Source organism: Capricornis sumatraensis, chromosome 13, assembly GCF_032405125.1.
Source record: "Capricornis sumatraensis isolate serow.1 chromosome 13, serow.2, whole genome shotgun sequence".
In the NCBI taxonomy this organism is placed as follows: domain Eukaryota; kingdom Metazoa; phylum Chordata; class Mammalia; order Artiodactyla; family Bovidae; genus Capricornis; species Capricornis sumatraensis.
The window spans coordinates 2,991,307-3,006,276 of record NC_091081.1 but is presented as its reverse complement, the minus strand read 5'-3'; the positions used below and the strand labels follow the sequence as shown (position 1 = coordinate 3,006,276).

At 39.7% G+C, this 14,970-nt stretch overlaps 1 protein-coding gene across 1 annotated transcript in view; it reads left to right on the top strand.

The window, feature by feature from the left end:
- Positions 1-3,907: 3,907 nt before the first annotated feature.
- The window catches only part of FILIP1 (filamin A interacting protein 1), a 201,694-nt gene continuing 190,631 nt past the window's right edge, over positions 3,908-14,970 (top strand). The window contains exon 1 of the mRNA XM_068985182.1: positions 3,908-4,246. The gene's annotated coding sequence lies outside the window, so the exon portion shown is untranslated. The remainder of the gene's footprint in view (positions 4,247-14,970) is intronic.

Below are 14,970 nucleotides of genomic sequence, written 5' to 3'. Positions count from 1 at the left end.
AGGGGTAATAATAATACCCACCTAGCTGGGTTATTAGTAGATTTAAATAGGTTTGTGTATGCGAGGTAGGCTTAGAACTCTGCATGGGTATTTTTATTATTATCTTGAATTCTATTACTTTTCCTTGAAATTTAAAAATTTTGAAATAATTAATTTATAAGTCTTTCTTTCTACAACTTTGAACATGCAGCTCATAATGACACAACTCTGTCCAAAGAGCCCAGAATGCATTTTCTGTAAGTTTATAGATAATATCCTCTAAAGTTTTCTCCATCTTTTCTTTAATCTTTTGTATGTTCGCTTGCTCTTTCAATCATCCTTATTTATTGAACATAGGACTCTAGGTGTTTGAGTATTCAGTAAGGAACAAACAGGAAACATTCTGTGCTTTCAGGGAGCTTATATTCCAGTCTTAAACCAGCCAATATGTGGTACAGGCCATGTTTGGAAATTCCTCTTGTGAACTGTACTCCCCAACCCTCAGTTGCCCTGAACATTGTTTCCAAGTCAAGGTCTATTTTTCTCTTCACTGCATATATTAAATAACATAAAATTTTAACTTAAAAATCACTGTGCCTCTTAAAATGAACCATGTGGTAAAGTTTGGTTTTAGAAATGGTTGTAGGTGTAATGTGCCAACTCCTTTGTTTCATCTGCTTTTTTTCTCACTGATAACATTAATCTATCTTCTTATCAAGAAGTTTCATCATGATTCATTCTTGAAGTTGGGAAATTCAGCTTTAGTTGTAAGTTTATCAGAGCTTCTCAGAATGCTCACACTTAAGACTGGGAAAAAATGCAGCTGAATGGTAATACATTAACAATATGTGTTGAAAAATCAGTTCCTTGTTGACTGTATACAAAACAGAAATCTCTAATAGTTCCTAATGGCACTACTTCCTCTGTGGATAATGTAGGAAATGCTTTTGTCTGAATAATCATTCCCAGGGGGTGGGAGGGAAGGCTTCAAAATAGATTCACTTGAGAGAGAGAGAGAGAGAGAGAGAGAGTGTGTGTGTGTGTGTCTGTCTGTCTGTCTGTGTGAAAAATGAGAGACTGATGATGTTGAAGTTCCAAGTCAGACCAGCACACTGCTGCTGCTGCTAAGTCGCTTCAGTCATGTCAGACCAGCACACATGCTACCATAATTAAAGAACATGATTTGAAGGTAGCAACAGTATCTAATTATATGAAATACTCTATATTGTTGCATCTCAGCACATTTTAAAAATAAACTAACAGCGGACAATGAACAGCTAGTCCAAAGGTTAAAGAGAACAACAGTGGGGACTAGGTTTTCATAAGAAAAGGAAAAAGACCCCACTAAAACCTGTAATTGTTTGGATAGTTAAGGAAGAAATAAATAGCTCTCTCATAATGGAAGTATCTAGACCATAAAGGCAAAGTGGGTTATTGCCCCTGTTTTTCTTGACTTTGGCTAACTTCCTTCTCTGCTTCCTTTTGGACTGGGGAAATTGGTAAAATGAACTTCCAGGAGGTATGAAATATACATTCGCCAAGTCCTCTTTAGGGAACTGGGGGCTATTGCATGTGGGGTATGTGTAGGATGTGGGCATTTTTCGAACAATGATCTCCCCACAGCCCACCAATTTGTAATTTTTCACAAAGTTCTCCTAGTGGTTCTAAACGGTCTCATAGCCCTGTTGCACACTTTCATTTCCTATTAGAGGACTGTGGATAGATTATCTCTGAAAGATCCATTAGCGTTCTGGAAGTTAATTTCTTGTAAGAATGCTTTCATCTTTTTTTTTCGATTGTAGTATAGTTGATAAGAATGCTTTCATCTTAATAGAAGTCTTTTAAAAAAAATCAAGGTTGGCCCAGACCCAGAAGTACTAAGAATCTGAACAAACGTAATTTTATACGTTGTTGTTGTTCAGTTGCTCAGTTGTGTCTGACTCTTTGTGACCCCATGGATTGCAGCATGCCAGGTTTCCCTGCCCTTCACCATCTCCCAGAGCTTGCTCAAACTCCTCTCCATTGAGTTGGTGAAGCCATCCAACCATCTCATCCTCTGTCATCCCCGTCTCCTCCTGCCTTCAATCTTTCCCAGCATCAGAGTCTTTTCCAGTGAGTCGGTTCTTTGCATCAGGTGGCCAAATTATTAGAGCTTCAACTTCAGCATCAGTCCCTCCAATGAATAGTTAGGATTGATTTCCTTTAGGATTGACTGGTTTGATCTCCTTGCAGTCCAAGGGACTCCCGAGTCTTCTCCAACACCACAGTTCAAAAGCATCAATTCTTCGGTGTCTAGTCTTCTTTATGGTCCAACTCTCACATTACATGACTACTGGAAAAACCATAGCTTTTGACCATAGCTTTGTTGGCAAACTAATGTCTCTGCTTTTTTTATGTAATAGTACTAAATAAATTTTATATGTAGTAAATAGTACTACATAATGTAGTAAGTAATACTAAAGGAATTAGTGCTAAATATATGTACTAAATAATGTGTTTATATGTACTAAATAAATGTAGTAAAAGTACTAAATAAATTTTATATGTGAATAGTACTAAATAAATTAGGGAGAGAAGATGAATGCTGTTAGTGAGGTGGATGGCATGGGAACAGCTGAGACATTTTCTAATAGGTTGAGGTGTGGGATCAGCTAACATTGAAGGTGAGTGTTGTTTCTTTAAAAAGAAGGATACACACACCCCTTGTGAAAAGTGGCAGTCTTTCCCAGGCAGACATTAGGGTTCTCCAGCATATAAGCCTCTTGCTGCAGGTATGTAGTACTTAAAATATTAAATGCCTCCTTGGTCCAAATTTAGTTTCCATGTCAAAAGAAAGGATACCTTTAAACTGATAAAATTGTCTTAGGAAAGGGGTCAACATTTTTAGTGATATTGATGAGATTTTTTTTTTGTCAGGGCAATATTCTTGTGTGTTAGCCAATAATGGTGTGTGTGTGTGTGTGTGTGTGTGTGTGTGTGTGTGTGTGTCCCTTCCTTCTCTTAGCTCCTCTTACTGTTAATTCCACATGGGTAATTAGCCATTTCTGAGAATAGCCTTAAACACATTTTTTCATGATTCTTAATCTTGACAGATTCATGTTATTTTCTGACATAGAATAAAGCAAATAAAAATATCTGAAGGCATTCTTCATTTTGGAGTTCTGGGTAGAAGTGACCACTCTTGGAGACTTGAGGGTTAATGATCAGACAAGGCTGTGGACAACCAGGGGTGTCTCAAGTCCTGGTTTTCCTGGAGCCTTCTCCATTTCTTGCTTTGAATGAATGATCTCAAGAAGAACACTAAGATTTTCCTTTCAAAAACGTTATGTTACAGACATTCCTTCATGATAAAACTACCTTAATAACAGTCAGGTATAAAAGCTGATTATGTCTGCTATGACAGTTATGGATGTAATTTAAGTGTGTATGTAACACATCAATGTAAACAATTGCTTGGGACCGATCTCTTACTGTGAATTTCCCCAACAATCGCCTTACAGTTGTTTTTTTAAAAGACTTTTCTATCCAAGAAGGTTGATCTCAGAAAGCCTAATTGAGGAGAATATTGCTTTGGTAAATTGCTCTGCTCGAGGCAACTGCCTCTGCTTCTTTTCTGATTTTAAAAACCTGAGCTCCAAATCACACTCGGCGTTTAAGGGCTTCCAGCAATAATTACGTCTGTGTCATGAGCAGCAGTCCTTAAATGGGTCTGCCGTTTCCCCGCAATCTTTTCCGGGGCGAGCAGAGCCGTATCCACTGATAACCCGGCTGCCGAGGAACTGAGCAGAGCCGGCTCCAAACTCCTCAGCTGTTGACAGGCTTGACTTGCTGAGAACACTGGTTAAATATAGCACACGCGAGCTCAGCTCCTCGACAAAGTCATAGCTCTGACAGTGCTGTGAAGGGGGCAGAAGACGAGAAACCTAATCTCAGAAACCCAACAACACCTAGCAACAGTTGAAAAAACTTTTAAACAAAAGTCTGGGTGGGAGAGATACAACAGCCTCCAATTGCTGCTGATCGGGATTTCAGGGAGAAGGAGCCGCTTTCCCTCCTCTTCTACCCCGTTTCCTGCATGACTTCAGCTATTGGCTAGTCCTAGGAAAGAAAGTGGGAAAAGCTTTTTCCTCTGTATTCTTTTGGGCTGGATGGTTTTCCAGGACTCCAGTCTCTCTTGGGCTGTGGGGCAAGCCACTGGGTTCTTCAAAGGATAAGCTACCTCCGTAAAGGACGTACCTTTGGTTTAGACGAGCTGCCTGCCAGTCAGGTAAGACCGAAATGCCCAGCTACTTAACTCTCTCAAGACATTTCTGCTTCCACAAGAAGAGAGCTCTCTCCGACTCTGTGTTGTCTGTTTCCTTTGAGTCTCACTGTTCCACTACCTGAGAACACATTTGAAACTGAGGACAATCACTGAATTGTTTTTTTAAAGAATCAGAAAGTCATCTCTTTCTCAGAATTACCCGATCGCTTTTTAAACACAAAGATCGTTATGATGCTTTAATAGCCATCAAAGTATTTCTGCCAAGTTATCATTTTCTGGCAGGTAATAGAAATCTGACAAAGGACAACTTCACGGTTCTTTCACAGTGAGGATGGCTAACCAATGGAGGGGATATTTTCCCTAGAAGCAAAAGCACTTTCATGTAATGAAACTCGCTGAGCAGCTCGTGTGGTAAATGAGAGGGAAGTCCCCTGTGTGTTTGTGTTGCTGTACTTTCGCCCGGCCGCTTCTCTGATTTCACTGGTACACCTTGTGCTAGCTCTGACCTCGTTACATTACAGTCACCCCAAGCGCTTCTGACTAGGCACAAGATATGCCTGGTTTCAAATCACTGCTTTTGCAGTTGTTGAATATAAACTATGCAGGAGAATGTTATTTTGTGTGTGTGGTTTTTGAATAATTGCTTGTATACAGATAAGTAGATCTTGGTTTTTAAAACTCAAATTGAGTGTATTAGAAAAGTTTTCTTAAGTTGCACATATTTGAGTATGAATGTGTTCGCCATAGTGTGAAGGACATCCTCTTTTCATCTGCTGTATTGTCTGTGCTTCCGGGAGTTGCCCTGCAGTTTTATCAGAATTGCTTAGAGTGATCAATATCACACTGCCTCTGACAAAAGTTATGGCTGCACATTGATGACACGGTTAGTTGATAACTTGTGTCTGTAGTTGGGTTGGATTTGCATAAGAAGTTTGTTCCTCTAGGTGAACATGTTTGTTTGAATGAATATTCTAAACCAAGGATAATTTCAAAGAAGATACAAATGCACATTTAAAAAACCATTTGAATCTGTTTTGTCAACTTTAGAAAAATAATTTACCCAAGGCCAGTTTTGAACACATTGTTGACCAGAATGTATCAACTCTTCCAGTAAATGTTCCCATTTTAAGAAAAACTAATTAAAGGTTATATATCATATACTCAGAAAAATGAAACAGTACATCATTTAAGTATGTATTATATTTCATGACTCTGATTGTGCCATTAGTTTACAAAGTAAATGCATCTAATATATAATGAATGTAACAGTGCAAAATGCACCCTGTTGAAACTTGGTGTCAGAGAATGAAACTTCTAATACTTTAGTGGAGATGCAGCATCTTTGTCTTTAAAGAGTTTTGAAAAATCTGAACTAAACGCTTTACATTTTTCTTGTTTTTATCTTAGGAAGGGTCACACTGTTGGCTTACAAATGTACGTGTACTGCCAAAACCTGCCATTAGTAGATTTTGGAGGCGGGTAATTTCTTTTGGAGTTAGTGGAACAGTGTGAGGATAACGGAGTGCAGCAATTGCCTCTGAGTGAAAGCCATGTTTCCTGATAGACTGAGTTTTGAGTATCATTGTCTTCATGACTGTAAGTTTACCCTTGAGAATCAAAAATAGCTCAGGTTAGAGCACGTGCTTTCCTCCAGTATATGAACAAGCAACTGCATAGATTGTGTTCTCTGTTCATTCAAGTTCACATTTCCGCTGTTATTTTGGAGTCAGCCCTTTCCCCTTCACCATAAAAGATTTCACTGCTGTGTCTCCACCACCATAAGATCTGTTCCCTTCATCCTGGTTTGTATCATGACAGTTCTGCTCCACTTCCACCCCTCATTACCATGCAGACCACCTTGCACACGCTGTTGTTGTTTAGTCGCTAAGTTGTGTCTTTGACTCTTTTCCACCCCATGGACTGTAGCCCATGAAACTCCCCTGTACATGAGATTTCCCAGGCAAGAATACTGGAGTGGATTGTCATTTCCTTCTATAGGGGATTTTCCCAACCCAGGGATCCAACCTCATCTCCTGCTTGGCAGGTGGATTCTTAACCACTGAGCTACATGGGAAGCCCCCCCACTACCCCATGACTGCGGGGTTAATTTTCCTATGCTTGTCTCTTCTACTCCTCAGTTATCTTCTTCGACTTCTAGTTGCTGCCAAACACCTAGGCTGGGTATTTTGAAAACCTTCCATCATCTGGCACGTACTTAACTTTTCCAGTCTCAGCTCCCACTACTCAACAACAAATGTCCCTCTGCTTCAGATAGGTCAGATTTTGGGCCCTTCTCCAAACACCTACATACGTGCGTTTCAGTGCCCTGCCTCTGCCCATTTTGTGCCCTCCTGCCTGGAACACTTTTCCTCCCCTTTCCTGAAGAGACTTTGTCCACTATTTAAAACTCACAACAGTGGCTTCACCTTTCACGGTGATTTCCTGGGCCATACCTTGTAGAAGTGATTCCCTCTTAGTTTGGATCTTTTGGTGCTCTATTAGAATTAGGGGTTTTTGGAGTGGGGTTTGGGTTTCCCAGGTGGCCCAGAGGGTAAAGAACCCACCTGCAATGCAGGAGACGCAGGTTCAATCCCTGGGTTGGGAAGATCCCCTGGAAAAGGACATGGCAACCCACTCTGGTATTCTTGCCTGGAGAATCCGCATGGACAGAGGAGTCCGGCAGGCTACAGTACATAGGGTCACAAAGAGTCAGACAGGACTGAAGTATCTGAGCACGCACGCATGCACAGAATGGGGTTTACCTCTTTAAATTCAGAACAATTTTATGAAAGCGACCAGGTACAAGGCATTATCCTAAACACCCTTTGGCTCTGAAGCTGTTCCATGCCATGCATCTTATGGATGTTCTACGAACAGTTTTGGCTCTGGATTTCTAATGATGAGCACGAGAGAACATATAGATTAGTATAAAATTAAGACAAACAACTATAAATGCAGTTAATAGCTTTTTATCTCAAAAATTTCTCAAGAAAGGTCTTCATAGTTTAACGAGCACAGAAAAATTACAAGTGATTGTAACTATGCTCATATACTTGATTGTGGAGATAATGTACAACTCAAGAAGGAAATACGAACGGGGACATATACACACTGTGTGTGTGTGTATGTGTATATATATGTGAATATACATGCATCTCCTGTGTATATACCTAGACTTCAAAATACTGTAACTCGTATATGTTTATCATCTTTTGGTACCAGATTCTATTTATAGTTACTTTTGGCACTGTTCATTTAAATCACAATTCCTTCCATTTATGGATCATCATGAATTAAAATCTGGCCTTGAACATTAAAATGTTTAAATATCGTGCTTATCTTTTTAAAAATTTCCCTCGATATTTTAAAGAGAGACATTTCTCAGTTTTATTTTAAATCACTTATGAGACCTATAGCCTTACTGTGTGAGATAAAGTGTGAATCCTGATTTTGAACCAATTTTTTTCTGTGTTCACCAAAAGAAAAGCATTCTCTTTATATATATATTATTATATATTCTCTTTATATATTCCTTGAGATAACCAAGGAAGTTAAAATTACTCTTTTAAATGGGTGTTCAGCAAGAACCACTATGGGATTTTCCCAATGAAATTTATGAAGTATTTAATATATTCATTTAACAATGCTTTCTCAGTGGTTATGATTTTTACTTATTCTTTTAAATTATTTATTTATTTGGCTGCACTGAGTCTTAGTTGTGGCATGCGAGATCTTTAGTTGTGGCATGTGGGATCTAGTTCCCTGACCAGGGGTTGAACTCGAGCCCCCTGCATTGGAAATGCAGAGTCTGAGCCACTGGACCCCAGGGAAGTCCCTTAGTTATTCTTTAGAAGTGAAACTTTGTGATAAAATATACATTCTAAACTAATGCTAATTATGTTTTTTGAAAGATGAGCATTTCTTCACAAAACAAGTGCCCTAAGAAATAGGATTTTATAGAGCTTGTTTAATCAACATTTTCACTTATTTGTCTCCTAACATGTAAGTTTTTAAAAAGCAGCATCATGGGAAGTGAATGGTAAGCTTAGGTTGAGATCTATTAATATTTCAGCAAAAAGTTTAAAATTGGTAACACCTTATTAGAAAAATATCATTTAAAAACCTGCAACATACATTTGTTTATAAATTATTTTAAGATATACAGCAATAGAATAAAAGCTAAGCTAATAAAATATATTTTGTTTCCTTAAAAAAAATATATGTTTTGTTTCCGTATACTGTGTCTGAGTTGAAGAGCTAACAGAAAGGTTATGTCATGGATATGGAGGCGACAGGAAAGGCTAATTGCATACAAAGTCAGATGGCCTGGATTCAGATTTCAGCTCACCATGACCCTGGGCAAATTACCCACTGTGTCTCAGTTTTCTCATCTGTAAAATGGGAATAATAGTGCTATCTTCCTCAGAGTTATTTGGAAAATTAAATGAGTTAATAAAACTTATAGCTTCCCAATACTTTTCAATAAATTTAAGTTATTCTTTCTCTATTACTATGCTTTAAATATAGTCATCATTTATTTTATTCTTTGTTGCACATGAAGTTCTTAGATGCACACCATAGATTCATAGATCAAATTCACAGAACATAGGAAAGGTGGAAGAATATATTGTTCAAATGTGGAATCCTGTTAGTGACATATTTTGCGGCTGGGTATTCTAAGAAGACATAATTTGAGCTCCAGCCAATAGTTTAGTATGGAATTTATATTTCATTCCCTCCCTTATCACTCAGCAGTGCGCTGTCTTATAGAATTATTACTAAGAAGGCCAAGAAATCACGCACAGCATAGATGGTTCCCTGGTTTCTATATTTGCAGTTGGAGATAAAGCATGCTTATACATAGAGTTTGGGTGTCTCTTTTATAGCCAACTATGCTTGGTAATGTATGTAAGGGAGACTTCCTCCTTCAAGCAGGGATTTATATTAAATTTATCACTTAGATGTTTTGTTTTACTAGCCTAGTAACAGATAAAAATGAAAAGACTGAAAAGGTCATTTTACACTATCATCAACCTCACCAAATACAAGTGAATTCTTGCTATTCATTGCCCTTAATCCTAGTCATTCTTCTTAAACATGACAAGAAAGTGTATTCCAAGGCAAAAAAAAGTGTTCCAGCATAAAGATGTACAAGTATGTTATGGGCTGCTTATTATTCTGTGTATTTAACTTAACCAAAAATATATGAAGCACTCTTATAAGTGGAGAAGTTTCTTAGTAACTTTAGTGCCAACAAACCTTATGCAGGGTACTTACAGTTTAGACGTATCCATTTTGCTTTATTTTTTGTGATCGAAAGGATGAGTTTCTAAAAGATAAAGCAAATTGAATTTCAGAATGATCATTCTCTAATGAAGACCTTGTTTTAGAAAGAAAAAAAAAGGAAAGGAAGGAAAGAAAAGGAAGAAAATAATAAAAGAAATTTCTTGGCTTTATAGAATACATTATAAAGATTCTAGAGCAAAAATATGGGAACCTCAGGAAAATACACTGGGTCAAGTTCTTCTTTTTCCTTAAATGGTCAGTCCTACTTTCTAGCTATTCAGAGATGAGACAAGGCTGCAGGCAGAATACAGCTTTCCTCATGGTGGCAGCTAAGGCAGTGTAATTTCAAAGGCTAGGCAGCGAGTTGTGTAAGAACTTAGAATTAGGAAAGTCCAACATGAATTGGGCAGCTCTGGTTGGCTTTTGACCAGCTGATTGCAGAACTTGAGAAACTCCCAGCAAAGAGATGAAGAAACATGATATTAACCAGCACTCTAGTCCCCGAGAGCTTTGTTTAAGCCACAGCAGCACTGAAAAGTCAAGAGAAGGTTGGTGTTGTGTTTCCTTTTTGGGAAATAGTGTCAACATGCATAATATTGTGTGATTTATGTGTTCCCGAAGTCTGTGAAAGACAGACTTTAACAAGAATTTTTAGAGCTAATGCAGAATTTATCTCAAGTGGTCTGACTTTCATTGAGCCCTTAAGGTTCAGGGACTTTTCTGTTTTTGCTTAAATGCTGTCATCCGCCGCCTTCACCGAAACATAGATGAGGACGTTTTTTGCTTCACTGGCCAAAGACCTTCTATGTCTACACTTGAAAGTAGTCTACTTTTGCTTTTTCAATAATTGTAATGGCAATCTTTCAGTCTTTCCAAGTTACTTTGAAGTAGTGAATTATCTGTTGCTTATCTTTGTAAGGGAAAGGTGAAAGAAAGCCATGAAATGGACATATTAGAGTTGGCCAAATTCATTCTTTGAAAAATGATTTGCTACAGATTTAAAGCCAAAAGACAATTTGATTGAAAACAGTAGACTACTGACATCACCAAGACAATCAAGTTACTGCCAACTTGCCTTGTTTATCTAAAAGATCTTTGCAAAAATAAGGTTCCCCCCCCACCCTGACATGCACATGAATCATAGACAATACAGTAATAGGGATAAATGAACTTTATTTTTCTTTATATCTCTTTAATATACTTATGTCTTCAGTAACTCATTTTAGGGCCTGCTTCTTTGACTGAGGCACCACAGCACAACAGGAAAGGAAGAGGCATTGCTGAGTTCATAATGCTATTTCAGTGTAGGAGCCTAAGTGCATGAGGAAATGACACCCTGGGCCTGTATTGGGAGCCTTGCAGTTACTGTGACGACAGCACACACTAATGGAAAACAAAGATGGTCTGCCTGCCAGTGCAAGCCAGGAAGACTTTTGCCAGCTCAGATTTTTCCTAATTATTCTTTAAGTCTTGAAATGTGACACTGGAGTTATTCAGGGCTCTTTGTGTTTCATTAACTGTTTAGTGAGTGACACATGCTTCAAGGGCAGTCTGGAATTTGGATGAGGGCGTGGCCTTTACACACAAGCTTGACTTTCACATGCTGTCTTGACAGAGCTCATCTTCTGGTTTGGACACCACCAGGCCAGTTGCTCTGGTCCCAGCCTGCTGTTTGGCCCTCAAGGAAGCCAGCTGCTTTGGTAGAATTCACTCCTCGGGGGCCCCTCAACTTTGGTGACAAATCCCCACCTTCCATATTCTGTTCATTCCATAGATAGTTGCTCAGAATGCCAGGTGTTCCAACTAATGACTGGGACATCTGAATCCCAATTGTTTTATAGTGATATAAAAGACAATATAATGATAATAATAGGTACTTTTTAGTATAGATTATCTACATAATGTTTTATTATAGAGCTGTGCATCATTATTTAATATACGTAAGTGATGATAATAATCGCAGACACTGGAGATCATTCTGTGCCAGGCATTTTGGATGATTTTATTTACTCCTCATAACAACCTGATGAGGCACTATTTTTATCTCTTGTTTTGTGGATTAGAAAAATTAGGGTTATAGATGAGAAGTAACTTGGTGGTAGATTTGAGGTTCAAACCTGAGCAATTTGCCTTTATTTAGTCCATATTTTCATCACTTTCTTGTAAAGGAGGAAGTTGTTCAAGGAGGACCTGAACTTCAGTGACTGTGAGGCTGAAGCCCTTTACCTAAGATTGGGACTTGAACCCAGCCCAAAAGGCGGAGTAATGAAGCTCATGTTCTTGATGTCTTATCACAGAAAGAATTCAGTGAGAGACAAAGTGATAGGTAAGAAGTAGATTTATTCAGAGAGAAACACACTCCACAGGCAGAGTGTGGGCCATTGCAGAGGGCAAGTATAAGGCCATGAAATGTGACATGGTTAGTTTTTATGGGCTGGGTAATTTCATAGGCTAAAGAGTGGGAGGATTATTCCAATTATTTTGGGGAAGGGGTGATGTCCAGGAATTGGGCTACTGCCCACTTTTTTGGTCCTTTGATGCTGCCTTGGAACTGTCATGGCACCTCTGGGTATGTCATTTAGCTTTGCTTATTGAGGATCAAGGTCTGGTCGACATTGACTTGTCTGCCATCTTGGACTTGTTTGATTCTAATTGTTTTATGTTGTGTTCTTGGGCTAGGCCGTTCTTTCAAAAGTTGTGCCCTGCCCTCTTTCCTCCTGTGTCAAGAGGTTTTGCTGAGACATGACCCTGCAGGGGGTCAGCTGCCCCTGCAGTCTGAAGTCACGAAGGACAAAGAACAAAGCAGCTCAGGTTGAAAGTCCATTCGGGGCTCTTCTCGTGAGTCCTGAAGTGCATCCAGAAGCTGCAGTGGCCAGTGGAACTGGGCAGCCCAGGAGGAGATAGGCCTGCGGTCTTTGGAACCCAGAAACTCTTATTCCAGTGGCGATGGCACAATGCAGTGTTCAGCTTCTACACTGCTGAGATGATTCTCTGAAAGAGGAGGCCTTGGAGTGTTTGAATTTATGATCTATCATGTGTGCTATTGTAGCCAAATCCTTTGATGCTGTTGGAGGTTTCGGTATGTTGTTGCTCCTGTTGACAAGTTAGAACTCCACCTTCTATTGTCAGGAAATGCTCTGTAGATCTCTGTCTTGGTCATGGGCATTCCATTTGTTAAGTGGTGCAAGAGAGAGTCCTGCAACATACTTATTCCAGCTGCTGGTAGCAGTAGTTCTGGAAGAAGCCTTTGGTGGTGTGGGTAAGTTGGTTGGGGGAAACAGTAAGGAAGGGGACAGAAAGTCTCGTTCTGTATAAGATCTCTTGTGCATGCTAAGTCACTTCAGTCATGACCAGCTCTTGATGACCCTAAGGACTGTGGCCTGCCAGGCTCCTCTGTCCATGGAATTCTCTAGGCAAGACTACTAGAGTGGGTTGCCATGCCCTTCTCCAGGGAATCTTCTTGTTGCTGGGATCAAACTGGCATCTCTTGTGTCTCCTGCGTTGGCAGGTGTGGTCTTCACCACTAGCGCCACCTGGGAAGCCCATAAGAGCTCTTATTGGCTCCCAGTGACTTGGCTTAGGTAATGACTTGTCAGTCTGGCAGCATGTTGTTCCTTCTGAAAAACAGAGAGCTTGCTATAGTTTAAGGAAAATTACCTGATATCTCGCAGTCAGTGGTTTGTTACAGTGGAACAATGGTATGAGATGTTTTATTGGTTATTCTGTTTAATTCCTTTATCTTTATTAAAACCAAAAGTTACCTGAAAGTAGTACAACACTGTAAATCAACTATACCCCCCAAAATAAAACCAAGAGTTAGAAATGATGCTAAAAATCTGACTGTCTGGATAGAATTGGAAATTTTGAGTTTATGTTTGCTTGTATGGGACTTAACTTTTGCATTGTCTGAAGTATTTGATGGAGAGGTTTTGATGGAGAGGATAATACTTCGCATTTTCTTATGCTAGTAGCCATAAATACTCCACTTTTTCAGTGTATCAAATGTCCTCAGTTGAGTTCAGTTCAGTCGCTCAGTCGTGTCCGACTCTTTGTGATCCCATGAATCGCAGGACGCCAGGTGGTGGGATTGAATATCCCAGGAAGGTGAATGTTTCATGTGAAGTAAACATATAACAGAATGCGTCCCTAGCGTCATGAGAAGTTCTATGAATTACAAACAGCATCTTGTCACAACTAGACTAACACACCCCAGCTCCTGCTCCTACTTTTTCAGTACTGGTGAGCACCCAGGACTTGTGTGCTACTGACTTGACAGGTTAAACACCTGGAGCAAATACACTCTCTCCTCTGTGGCGGGAATCTAGTTAATCCAAAGTAGAGGCAGTGGTATATTTCATCAAGGTGTTCTTTTTCATTCGCGTGATCTCTTCTGGCTTTCTTACAGCAAACCATGAATTTCTCTTTTGTCCTCCCTGTCTTTATGTAAAAAGGTGTAACAGTGTCAATGGAGGGAAAGAATTAGTGCTTATATCCTTTGGAGAAAAAGGGCTTCACTGGTTGGCTTCTGGAAGTACTTTTCTTTTTTCTCATTCAATTATTCTAAATTCCTCCTGGCTCCCAAACTGTGTGATAATTAAGACATTCTGTGAGGCTTCTAGCTCTCGGCACTGTCATACCTGGTCTGATTTTGAGCAGGAATGGGGGCTGTGAGTCTCAAATTGTCGATGATTAAACAGCTTTGGTCCTGGGGTCCCCCATACCAAAGACAGTGGAAACCGCTAGACTCTGAGCTCCCTCGGGGTCATCAGGCCATTGAGTTTGCGGTCCTGAGTGCTCTTTGTCCAGCAGAATCACTTGGGATGCTTTGAAAGTGCAGATGTGCGGGCAGAGCCCCAGAGGTTCTGATTCAAGCTAACCTGAGTGGATGCCCAAGTACAGACCTATTTTAGAAGCTTTTATGTGATTTTACTGTATATCCAGGGTTGAGAACCAGTTATCAAGCACAGTCTTTTCATTTTAGAGAAGAAGGTATTGGGAAGGGGAAAGAGAGGTCACTTGGTGGAAGATACAGAGTCCTAGTCTATTAACTTTTCTATCACATGATCCTAATAAACAACAAAGTAGCTGATATTTAATGAGTGTGTTCTATACATTAGGCACTAACAAGGCAGATATGAGGTAGATATCCATAGGTGCTACATTCTACAGATGAGGATGCTGAGGGAACCGCCAAAGGCCCTCCAACAAGCAGGTGGTGGACTTGTGGTTAGAGTCCAGGCAACTGGACTCCTCAGCTTGTGCTCTTAATCTTTTCATCACTTTGCTGTTCTGGAGCCAGCTCTGAGAATGTAAGGTGTTGAACGGCAGCTGCTTCCCTGTTTCAGCATCAGGGGTCTTGCGGCAGCTGGCCTTGGTGCTCTGAGTCCCACTAATTGGTCTGCTGCTTGACTAGAGATTGGGTCCTTGGATTCTTTATTTGC